The sequence below is a fragment of the Suricata suricatta genome, chromosome 10 (genome assembly GCF_006229205.1).
Source record: "Suricata suricatta isolate VVHF042 chromosome 10, meerkat_22Aug2017_6uvM2_HiC, whole genome shotgun sequence".
In the NCBI taxonomy this organism is placed as follows: Eukaryota; Metazoa; Chordata; class Mammalia; order Carnivora; family Herpestidae; genus Suricata; species Suricata suricatta.
In genome coordinates this window covers 73,607,290-73,619,617 of record NC_043709.1, presented here as the reverse complement: position 1 = coordinate 73,619,617, position 12,328 = coordinate 73,607,290, and the positions used below count along the sequence as shown (strand labels likewise).

The 12,328-nt window shown below is 37.3% G+C and overlaps 1 long non-coding RNA gene across 2 annotated transcripts in view; it reads right to left on the bottom strand.

Moving 5' to 3' along the window:
* LOC115303389 overlaps positions 1 to 9,238 on the bottom strand; it is a 13,168-nt gene extending 3,930 nt beyond the window's left edge. The window contains exons 1-2 of one of the 2 annotated variants that reach the window (XR_003914017.1): positions 9,133 to 9,238; positions 4,215 to 4,221 (exon numbers count right to left, since the gene is read on the bottom strand). This is a non-coding gene — a long non-coding RNA (uncharacterized LOC115303389). Of the gene's footprint in view, positions 1 to 4,074; positions 4,180 to 4,214; positions 4,222 to 9,132 lie in introns of those variants that run through there. The other variant, XR_003914016.1, reaches the window with a different exon arrangement.
* Between the last annotated feature and the right edge of the window lie 3,090 nt (positions 9,239 to 12,328).

Genomic DNA, 12,328 nt, shown 5'->3' with positions numbered 1-12,328 from the left:
GGAATGACACTTGAGCTGTTTCCATAATTTGGCTATAATAGATAAACCATTATAAACATTAGAGTGCATGTATCCCTTTGAATTAATATTTTGTATTCTTTGGGTAAATACCTAGTATTACAATTGCTGGATTGTAGGGTAGTCCTATTTTTAACTTCTTGAGGAACCTCCATGCTGTTTTCCAGAGTGGCTGCCCCATTTTCATTCCCCCCAGCAGTGGAAAGGAGTTGCCCTTTCTCCACAGCCCCATCAACACCTCGTGTTTCTTGCATTGTTGATTTTAGCCATTCTGTCAGGTGTGAGGTGATATCTGATTGAAGTGTTGATTTGCATTTCCCTGATGATTTTTGATGTTGGAGCGTTTTTTCATGTTTCTGTTGGCGGTCATGTATCTGCTTTGGAAAAATGTCTTTTCATACCTTCTGCCCATTTTTTAACTGTATTATTTGGTTTGTGGGTGTTAAGTTTGAAAGTTCATCAAATTATTCCTAAAAAAATTTGTCTTAATCCTTGTTTTTTTCTCTTACTGTTTTTCTTAAAGAAATAAAGTGATGTCTGGTTTCATGCATGTATTCTCTGCTTGAGATTTTTTTTCCTATTTGTTACTTTTGGTTTCTATATTTCTGAACTTTTCTCAGATCTTAAGTAATCCTTAGCTATTCAACATGACTCAATAAAATAGAAGTGATAATATAATATTATCACTTCTATTTGGGGGGTGGATGGGCAGGGTGCATTTCTCTTGAATAATGCCATAGTCCAACTATCATATTGACTAATTATTCTTTCAATCTGATGGTTAGTCAGCAATCCTGGGGTTTTACTATTTTTCAGTTACATCACTGTTTGTGATGGCTCTTCTGTTTGCCATGTTTTTCCTATTCTTAGTATATTCTTTCATTTTATAATAGTGTGTCCTGAAAAAGATTCATAAGAGGTCATCCTTTTTGTAATATTATACATATGAAAATAGCCTTTTTCTACATTCACACCTGATGAGTGATTTGCCTGCATATAAAATTCTAGATTAATTTTTTTCTGAATTAAAAAAAAGCAATGATTAATTTTCTATTAGCTTCTCATATTAAGAATTTCAAAATCACCCTGATTCCAAATTACCCATTATGTAAATTACTCTCTCCCATCTCTGGAAACTTTTACCACTACCTATTTGTCCCCAGCATTGTGAAACTTTACTGTTATGTGTATGAATGTGAGTCTATTTTCACCATATGTGTGGAGAGACCCTTTAAATCTGGAAAATCATGCCCTATTGCTTGTGAGTTTTTATTACATTCTTTCATAGGTGGTATCTTCCCCTAGGCTTATCAAATATTGGGTATCCTGAGTGAATTCTATAATCTACTTCTATTGACACTTTCATTTCTGAATTCATATTTTTTAACTTAAACACCAAAAAGAAGAGAGAAGATGAGAAGAGAGAAAAAGCAAAAAAGAAAAATAACGATACTGGAAAGCTGATGGACAAATACTAATTGGTTTACAATACTGAAGCAAGCTAGTAATTAATAAGGATTGATAAAAGGCAAATCCAAGCCAATTTATACCAAATAACTCCCCCCGAAACTTAGAATTAGCAGCACCTAGTTTTCTTAAAGTATGAAAACAGAAGAAAGTACAATAAGGCAAATTGGCTAAAATTTAAGAAACCATCAAATCCCCAAATCCTGTCTCCAAAATAATGTTCCTGATTTTCACTTCCTTTGTTTCATAGCTACAAATTCTCTCCCATCTCTCAAAGCTTGCTTTTGTCTTTGTGTTGCTTGTTCTTACTTATTTGTTTTTTCTATCTCTTTCATATTAATGCCTTTCTCAAATGTTGGGCAATCCTTATTAATATGCTCATATTTAAGAATGTGGGACAAAAGAAAGGCTATGAGTTGAAGCCTAGTCAATTATTTGTTTCATTGTAGGAAAATTAGACGGGCTTTTTTTTTTAATGAAATCTTGATGTAAATATCTTTAAGTCTTTCCCAGTGGAATGATCATATTTCCTAAAAATGACTTTTCCAAATGTTCTATCTTGCAGTCATAAACATATCGGTCAATGTTCTGGAAGTTGAGTTGAAAAGTAGTCTGGGAAAAGAAGACCCTCTGAGCCTGGTTTACAAATCCTTTTGTATGTTTGGCAGGCACCACTCAAAAGTAGACATGTGCAGCACAATAGCCCCTTTCTAGGACAGCATGGAAGGACAGGGGTAAAGGGAAATCCTCCAAGTGGACAAAACTGGTAGCAGTCCACTTAATTGTTCACTTTGCTTAGAAGAAGACATGGCTAGCTTGCAATTACCATGGGCTATGGCCAACAGATCAGCTGGATGGTCTTCTCTTCCTCTCTCAACTGTTCTCATAGAAACATTAATAAGGCCAAATGTGCAGGGTATTGCAGGAAAGGGGAGAAAGGGCAGTCTGACAAGAGAGGGGACCATGGGCATTTGGTCCAGGGAGTCACTACCTGGGTAAATGTACAATAATCCACTGTCATTCTCCAAGATCTAGATGCTTTTATACAGCCCAAATAAGCCACTTGAAGGAGAGTGGAGTGGGAATTACCACCACTGCATCTTTCAAGTCCCTGGTGGTGGCATTAATCTCTGCAATCCTTCTGGGGATGTGGTATTGCTTTTGGTTGACTATTTTTCTTGGTAGAAGCAGTAGCTTCCACTTGACTTTTCCCACTTAGTAGCACTCACTTCCAGGTCAGGGAACCAATATGGGGACTATCCCAGGCGCTGAGCATGTCCCTTCCAATTATGCACTTGGAACTGAGGATGAGCAGTGCCCTCTTTACTACTAGAAACGTAGTCATTCATATATTTAAATTTAATCAGATTAGAAAGCCATTTCCAGAAACTTAGAACCAATTCAGAAAGCTCATCCTTAAAATTCTGTTCCTCTAGAACTATTCTACTGAGAATATGTATTAGTCAGGATTCTCCAGGGAAACAATCAATTGGATGTATATATATGCATAATAAAGAGATTTATTATAAAGAATTTGTTCACGTGATTATACAGGCTGCCAAGTCCCAAAATTTCTAGTCAGCAATTTGGAGACTTAGGAAAGCAGATGGTGTAGCTCTAGTCCAAAGGCCAAGCTCAAAACCAGAAGAAGCCATTGTTTTTTTTTAGTACAAGTGTGAAAGCAGAAAAAAGTGTTCTGTTTCATCTTATTCAGCAAGAGGGTCAGCCTTTTGTTTCACGCAGGCCTTCAACTGTTTGGACAAGACCCACCCCCATTAGATAAGGCAACCTGCTTTACTCATCTATCAATTTAAATGTTAAACTCACCACATAACAGTCTCACAGACACAATCAGAATAATATTTACCAAATATCTATGCACCCTTATCCCAGTCAAATTGACATAAAATTAACAATCATATCTGGTAAATTTTCCTGGTATAACAGACATTGTCAATTTAACCTTACTGCCCCCTGGATATTTTTTATTTCCATAAATATTCATGTGCTTTGATCTGGGATGCAGATTAGTTACTTGGAAAAATTTTACCCTTTGGGATTGGTTTCAAGATTTTTTGACACTGCACTATTTGTAGTAGTGCTCAGACTGAGTTTAATTATTCTAAGTCACTGAGGTAGGACTCTTATGTATTCTACTAAGACTGCATGAGTCGTGCATTTTTTCCTTCTCTGACTGCTGAGAGCATACACTGATTTTGATCCGGTTTGAGAGTAGGGCACTATTAGTTCTAATCTTTCACGGTGATTCTTTCCATGCAATTTTCTGAACATAGAAGCTGATTAGTACTCGGCTGAAGACTTGAGATAGACTGCCAGCTGACCTCTGGAGTTCTCTCTCCACACAGCTCTCTTCTCTCTGGTAACCTGTCTCACTAATGCTAGCCAACTTTGTCCCCCAGACTCTCAGCTTTGCCTGCAAAACTCAGGGAAATCACTGCATTGTACTTGGGTTCTCCTCCTTGCACCATGGCAAGAAAACTCTTTCCATCAGAAAACAAGGGCAATCATGGGTTCCATTTCATTTCCCTCCATTAATCAGGGATTATTATCTTGTTTTCTATTCAGTACCTTGAAAAGCAATGTTTAATATGTTTTATCCGGTCATTTCAGATGGGAGGGTAAATACAGTTCCCATTATGCCATCTTGGTTGGAAACAGAAATCTCCTCACTTTTTATTTCATTTTGTTGTTTTATATGGGTCTCTTACCAGTAACCTGTGGATACATAAAGATAATCAATGCTAACTACCTAATAGAAGCCAACAAGTATTACACCGTTGATCTAGGTCAAGAACAGTTCTAAGAACATCACGTACATTTAATGTATAAATGTACTTAATCCTCACAACCACCCTATAAGGTGTGTACTAGCATTTGTACTAGTGTGTCCTCCCATTTTAGAGACAGAAATACCGAAACACAGAGTGAAAAGGTAACTTGCCAAAGGAGTCATCAGCTAGAACATGGTTTATCCAGCGTTAGCTGGATATGAAGACAGGTGCTCTTAACATTCATGCAACATCTCCTCTTCAGAGCAGAGGTTCTCAAATGTGTCCATGTACCAGATTTACCTTGGAAACTTTTAAATAGACAAATTCCCTGGGGCACATTTACAAAGCTACTGAATCGGGAGTCTGCAGGGGGTCAGACTCAGAAATCTGTAATTTAAAAAAGCACACAAGATAATTCTAATGTATGCCTCATTTTGCAAACAGCTTACAATCCTAGAGATGACTTGTAAAGTTAAAAGTTAAAAAAAAATAATAAAGTTGAAAGTGTTATTTACACACATTGTTTCTCTTGAAGATGGTTCTTCCTTCTGTCCACAGCACAAGTTTAATTGTTTGGAAGTTTTAAAGTATTTTTATCGTTCGTGTACTTTTGTTTGTTTTTGTTTGTTTCCATTCCCTTCACTGTAGGAAAGTCCTTTTTATTTAGTAGGGATGGTGTTTCAGAACACATAGGCCTGAGTTTGAATGATGGGTCTATTACATTTTTAGCTATAGAACAATCAGCAAGCCATCAGTTTCTGTGAGTCTTAGTTGACTTATCAGTAAGATAGAGGAAATAATACACATCGGTTTTATTTTGAGGACTCAATAAAATGATAATGTAAAGTCTTTAGCACATTATAGATGTTTATTAAATGGAAGCTGATATGTTTATTTAGCACTCAGATACAAACTTAAAACTGTAAGTTATTTATTGAAAGGTAGTGTTGGAAATATTACTAAGCATGTTTTATCAAATTTAAAGTATGCTTGATTGTGCAATTCACCATTAATTTCAGTACCACTAAGAAATTAAAAATGAATCACTGCCAGCTAACCTTTCACACAATGTTTCTTATTACTGAGAGTTGTTATTTTATGTCTTTAAAAGAATTCTTCTAGACTTTTAAAATTATGTCTTATGTATGATAGAAGCAAAAAAAAGGTTAATGTATTTATAATATTTCTGTACATTTACAATCTAAATTTTAAGAAATACTTTTAGACTGAGAGCTATTCATGTCCACAATTTTCAAAACCATGTCTTCTTTGCATTTGTTATTAAAAAATTGAAACATACGGAGACATTCAAAGAATATCACAATGAACACTTATGAGTAGTCTCCACCTGGACTCAGTCACTGATGTGTTGTACCTACTGTCTGACTAACAGCAAATTCATAACACTATCAGTCTTAAGTGTGTCTCAATTTCAGAACTGTTTGAAACATTTGAGAAAGTGTGAGACCTCAGAATAAAAGAAACATATTTACTATATTGCATCTATGTAATATAGGCATCTTACATTTCTAGGCCATTTACAGAGTAAGTTTATTTTTATGCCCCCTGAGCCACAAGTTCAGAGATTTTCAAAATACTCACTGATTTATTGACTCCATAGGCCGTTGACACATTGACCATGAAAGAAGAATATGGAAAAAGTGTCAAAAGTCTAATGCAGTTTCCCTTTTCTAAAAATTAACTGAAAGTCAAATATATTATCCAGTGGAAGTTCAAAGGCAAAAATTAAAAAACTAAGCTGTGCCCAGGTTTTTCTTTGGAACCTTAGGCATTGTATTCAATCTCCTTCTGCAGCTGTTTTTACCATCTGTTAGGAAAGGCCTGTTGGTATCTTATGAGTATTGCTTAGGAAATACTCATTAAAACTTTCCTCTACATTAAGGATACCTGACAACCAACCTACAAACTGGTAACATTGGTTACAAAAGACATTGGAAAAATTGAAAACACAAGGTGTTACTATCCTAGTTCAACAGTGAGGTACAGATGACTGGAGAGCTGAAAGAAACTATTCTGCTGAAGTTTCCAGGCTACTGAACGGAACCAAATATGCTTGGGCACTTGCAGAATTGACTGGAAAGTAAGGATTGGATTACCTTTCACACAGAATAAAATTAGATACAGCATCTCTCGTGTGGGGAAATTAATCTGTCAGGATGGGGAGCCTTGCAGATCTATTTACTCTGAAGGATGTTTGCTTTTACAAACTGAGAACTAAAACCGCTTTTTGGTATATAATTTTCAAAATAACGTATGTGGCACTCTTCACATCCATGGGAGAAAATCAATGTGCACTTATGGTCAGAAAAATTCAATTAGCAAATGTCAGCAAGAGAATACCAATTGGTTTTTCTTCTGTGATCTAAAGGTTGATTTTCAGTTTTGATGGTATTTTTTATTCCTTTAACTGCTTTTCATTCTCAGAGTTCCTTTCCAGTTTTGATTAGGGATTAGCATAATAATCATCATTTGCTTCTCATGGAGATGATCCCATTTCTACACTATCAGCAATTTTTCTTCATGGTTGGTGGATGGGGAAAAGCTCACCTGATCTGGAGTCACTCCCTCATGGATGCTTGATAGGAGTGTGCCTGGGAACTCTTACTTATCAGAAGTATGAGCTTTTAATTAGCTGCTAGTTCCACCCCAGAATTTGTTTTGTGTTTTCCTTCCCTTTGAATGTAACCAATAGTTAGTTACCTTTGCTAACTAAAACTTCCTGTGTTTTATTTTTTAAACTACAGGATATTAGGGACAACTTAGGACTTAGACATCATCTAGCTCTTTGTTCTAATGGCTCCATGGAGCCCTGTGGGGTAACAGAGAGGATCTGCCCCATCCCCCTCTCCTCCATCTGCTTAATATTTCGGTTTTTCCTTATAATGACATTTGAATAAAGTTTTTCAATAAGAGAGTTTTTAAAGGATCATCTAATCCTTTTTACCAGACAAAGCAACTGAGGAGTTAATGGTAGATCAAAGCTAGTCAGTGCCGACTTGCGGCCATGGCCTAGGCCTTTTCACTTTCAGTCAGCAATCTTTCTACCACCATACACTGTCTCTACCTGTGTATGTGACACATATTGGGCCAGTTTTGTCTTTTCATTCACATTTTATGTTAGAACTCTTCCTGTTGTGAATTTCAGAAACCCCACATGAACCAGTTTTAGTGAAAGGTGAACTTGATTGGCAGATTATGGGCAGGGGGAAGTATTTTACAAAATCCAAGGAATAATTGAACAACCAAACTAAGGGAGGAAGAGGGAACTTGTTGCAATCCAACGTCTGGAACAATTAGACTTGGGACCTGAGTGCGGAGGGCTGTTATCCACCTGTGGTCCTTGTTTCTCTCTGTGTTGCTTTCTCAGTCTTCTCTTCGGTGCTCCTGTTGGATGGTGACAAACATAGCTTGGCTCAGCCTTTGGTTTCCCAATTCCAACTTCAACCAATTGAGAGGGTCCAGTTGAACGCTTTTATTCCAAGTACCAACATTTCCAGGAAAGAAATCTGCTTGTTAAGCATGGATTATGGTAATAGCCAGATGGAACAAATGACTGGGGAAAACGCCACCTTGAAAAATGCTGCTCCCATGAAATTATTTAGATGCAACGCAGAAGGGAGGTAGAATGGCAATCCCAAGAAAAATAAATGCTTGGACTAAAAGTGATAAATACTCAAGAGGATCAGTAGATGTATGCTTGCATTTAAGCTTCACAAGAAAATAATTTTTAAAATCTGTAATAGTACATAAAAATTGATTTATTTAACAAGTTTTATAAAGTTAAAAAGTATAATAATTTCTTTTTCTAAATGTTTCTATATGTAAGTTTCATCTCTCTAGCAAAAAAACTGCAAGCACTTGAAGGACAAAGGGAAAAAATGTGTTACCCATCTCCTAGTACTGAGGATGTTTGGTCACAAAATTGGTGCTGATTTAATACATACTGAATTAAGTTAACTTAACAAGGAAGGAATTAATTATTCATTACTTTTGAATGAATGAATTATTTATTATTTCTGACTCCATCATAGTCTATCCAAATAAGAACAATGAAAGTAATAATGATGCTGTGAGAACACATTCACCTAGATTTGAAATCGTACGTCAGCATATAGACCCAACTCCACTTCTAAACTGATGTGTGAATGTGGTCAAGTCACAGATCCTGTTTTCTCATTTATAAAATGTACTAAGCAATTTTTAAAGTCTGTTCTAGAAAAGTGCTGTTAAAACACAAAAGGCTAGTATTCCAATAGCAATAAGTGTATGTGAATTGTTCACGCAATCAAGAAAAGTTAATTCCATAGTTCTTAGTGCATTCAATTTTTCAAGTTCCTCTTCTATTACAGAAATTTCCTAAGATTACAGTGAACTAAATAGGAAAACTCAAGTAAAGCTTTGTGATTTCCCGTGCATTTAAACTGAGGAATCATAAAAATTCCAGGGTGGCAATGGAGCTTACAGATCATACTCAGTCTTTACTAAATGCAATAATCAAGTCTGGAACATCCCTGGTCATCCAGCCAGTGACGGGGAGCTTAGTATTTAACTGAAGTGTTTATTCAAAGGTTGGGTAACTCTATTTGTTACTGAGGTTCTTCTTTTACTGAACTGTAATCTGCCTTCCTGTAATTACCTCTCATTGTTATTAATTCTGCTCCTTGAAGCAAAACAAAACAAGTTTCTCTTCTATGAGACAGCCTTCAAATATTTGAAGGTATTATTTTTTTTCTACTAACTAAACATTCAACTTTCTGTAACTGTTTTTTTTTTTACAACATTCGTACGTTGTTCTCTTCATGTATATATAGTCCAGCTGTCACTCAGAACTTACCACAAACCAGTGAAGGGATCTCAAGGGTCTGAGGAACAATAGGGCTATTAATGTTTGGGAATCGATGAAGTATTTCAACAAGTGCAGGGTAAGCTGCCAGTGCCATCTAAGGTAGCTACTTTGTCTTATTGTTTCACTGTGGAACACATGAGGAGGTAAAATTCTAAGATCTTTCTATCAGAACTCTGTCACCCAGTAATAATAGAATTGATTTTTTAAATTCCAAATTTTAAGACTTTATATTTACCCCAGTTAAATGTCACTTGCTTACACTTGGTGCACGTGGCAGTCATGAAAATCTGCCATGTTGGTACTCTGGTGTGGGGAACAAAGCTGACTGACAGCTCCAGCCTCCACCATCTGGATCCACCAATGCATTTGCACACTGGTTATATTATCTCTGGCTGCTCTGAGTAAATGACTGAATGCAGTTTGGGTACCAGTGCAAGTAACTTCAGTTTGAGAAGCTCCCTTCTCTGTCCAAAATTTTCTTAGAACTTCGCCATAGTCTGCGATACTTCCAATCTAATCCTTTCTCCCTCTCTCCTTTTGTAGGGGTTAGATTTGCCTTGCAATCAGAAAACTCTCCCTGCCTACTCCTGTTTCTTCCCTTTATCATCAACAGCTGTTTCCCCCAATTAAAGCTCTTGCAACCCAGTTTCACTTTGGCATCTGTTTCTCAGAGGACTTGAAAAAAAGCAGTAAGATGGGATTTAGAAGCCAGGCTCACTTGCCATCCAGGGGGCAAAGACGAAGCCATCCTCAATAGTAGGAGGTCTGGCTACTTCCTGACTGAAAGTCACAGCCTAATTCCTGAAGATTTCATGGATGTTGACCTGGGAAAACATCCCAGCAGAGCAGAACAATACAAAGAGTGGAAGAGGGACCATGGCCAAGAAGCACACTCAGGATTTGATAGAGATGCAGAGCTCCAAGTTTTCTCAGCCAAGATAAGTCTGTTATGCTAAGGTCAGAACCCTGATTTGAGGTCCTGACATCTCAATGAATACCTCTTTGGGCTATTGACTCCAAAAACTCCAGTGGGCTTACAGAAATGGCCTGCAAAATCTCCAGGGCTTGCAGAGGTGAATAACTTGTCCCTAGAAAGAGCTAGCATTTCTACAGAGCTTCCACCCACCCCTGACAAGGCAACATATCACAATCCCCAAAGAGTTCTATCCACCATCTCTACTGGCTTCTAGGCCTATAACTAAGAACAAATTTCAGCATAACCCTGATGAATATGTACTTGGCCTGGTTAGGAAGGAAAGACATCATACACTGAAGTAACTGCAAGATTTAGCTAGAATGTTCCAGGGGAGTTTACAAATCTGAGGTCTGGGTTTTGAGGGTGTTTGATCAAAATAAATGCAAGTTTGAATAAACAAGAATTTATTGAGTAAGAGTCACTTACTATATGAGGATTAACACCCTGGCAAAGACCCCAGAGAATCTCAGAAGGCAAAATTACTGCTAGGTCCTTCTTAGAAGTCCAAAGAAAAGATTAGCTCAAGTTGAGTGGAGTAGAAATGTCTGAGTTGCCCTTATAAAGAGGAGAAAGGAGTAATGAAGCTGACAGCAGTACGCATGTTGGAATGAATACATTGTGTGATGTCAGAACACCATCCAGAGTATCATCTTCCAGAGAACACACATTCACCAAGGCTATCAGGAATGTACAGGTCAGAGGAGCATCAACATCACTCAGAAGTTCAGGAGTGACTCTCCTCTTCGAGCCAGGACTGGGAAGTGGTCATAGAGCTCATTCATATCCATGTGGATGACGGGGCTCCCAGGTAATACAAGCCAAAGAAAAGGAGGTCAATCTTAACTGCCAGAAGTCAGTATACCACAGATACTATAATGACGAGTAAGTAGGAGGAACAGCCAAGGAGACTTGACCAGCAAGGAGTTATGGAGTTGGTTAATAGAGGACAGGTAGCCAACAAGAGTGCTGATTAATATCAACAACTGGAAAAAGACAAGAATGGAGGAATAGAAAAGTAAGCATGTTTACCCTAATAAAAAAGAAGTCTCAATAGCTTGCTCAGTTCCAGAACTTGAACCAATTTTCAGATCCAGAAGCTATTGATAGAAGAGAATAGTTGGTTGTTAGGAGGAAGGACCCTGTAACCCTGTGATTATATGGTAATAAAGTATATGGTAATGACCCCTTTGGCCCTTACTCTATATGAACCTACAGGCATTTATCTGGGTGACTGCATCCAGTAGAAAGGGGGAATACCCAAACATCTACAGGACTATTGTATACAAGGCCTGAGTTGACAGTGGTATCAAGAGTCCAATGGCATCATTGTGACCAATTATTTCCAGTTCAGAGTAGATACATTGTGACTATGGACCTACACAGTAGTCATTTTTCCAGTATCTGAGTATACAACTGAGATTGATACCCCATGGAGCTGGAACAACACGTTGGATTCTTGGCTTGTGAGACAAGTGCTATTATAGTAGAAAAGAACAAGAGGAAATCTCTAAAATTCTCTCCAACACCTATAGCCTAACTAGTAAATTGAAAATAATATTACATCTTATTGGGAAACAGCAGATATTAGTACCATAATTAAAAAAACAAAAAATATAGAGATGGTCATCCCTATTATGTCTCTGTTAATTCACCATCCTGGCCCTTGCAGAAACCAGACCAACTTTAGAGAAAACTATAGGCTACTGCAAATTCAACCAAGTAACAAAAATGATGAAAACTATATAGTCAAGTGTGGCATCACTGCAGGAGCAGATTAATAAGGCCCCAAGTACATAACAGCTGAGTTCACTTGGTGAATGTTTTATTTTCTGTTGTGATTACCAAAATGGAATAAACAAAAATATTAATTTAAGTTTCGACATTAAGGTGTATTAACTCTCCTGTTTTCTGATCACCTTACCAAACATTACATTAATCCATTACACTGATGACCCCATGCTGATTAGACAGGGGAATCAAGGGGTGGCTAATATATAATTGAGGCCTTGGTGAGACACATGTACTGATGCAGGTGGGGAGAAACCCTACAACGATTCTGGTAATTATCAGTTTAGTGAAGATTTTAGGAATCCAGTAATCTGGAGCATGCTAGGTTATCCTTTCCAAAGTAAAAGACAAAACGCTGCATCTTGTATGCTCTGTCATAAACAATAGAAGCTTAGCTCTTGGCAGGCCTCTTCGGGTTCT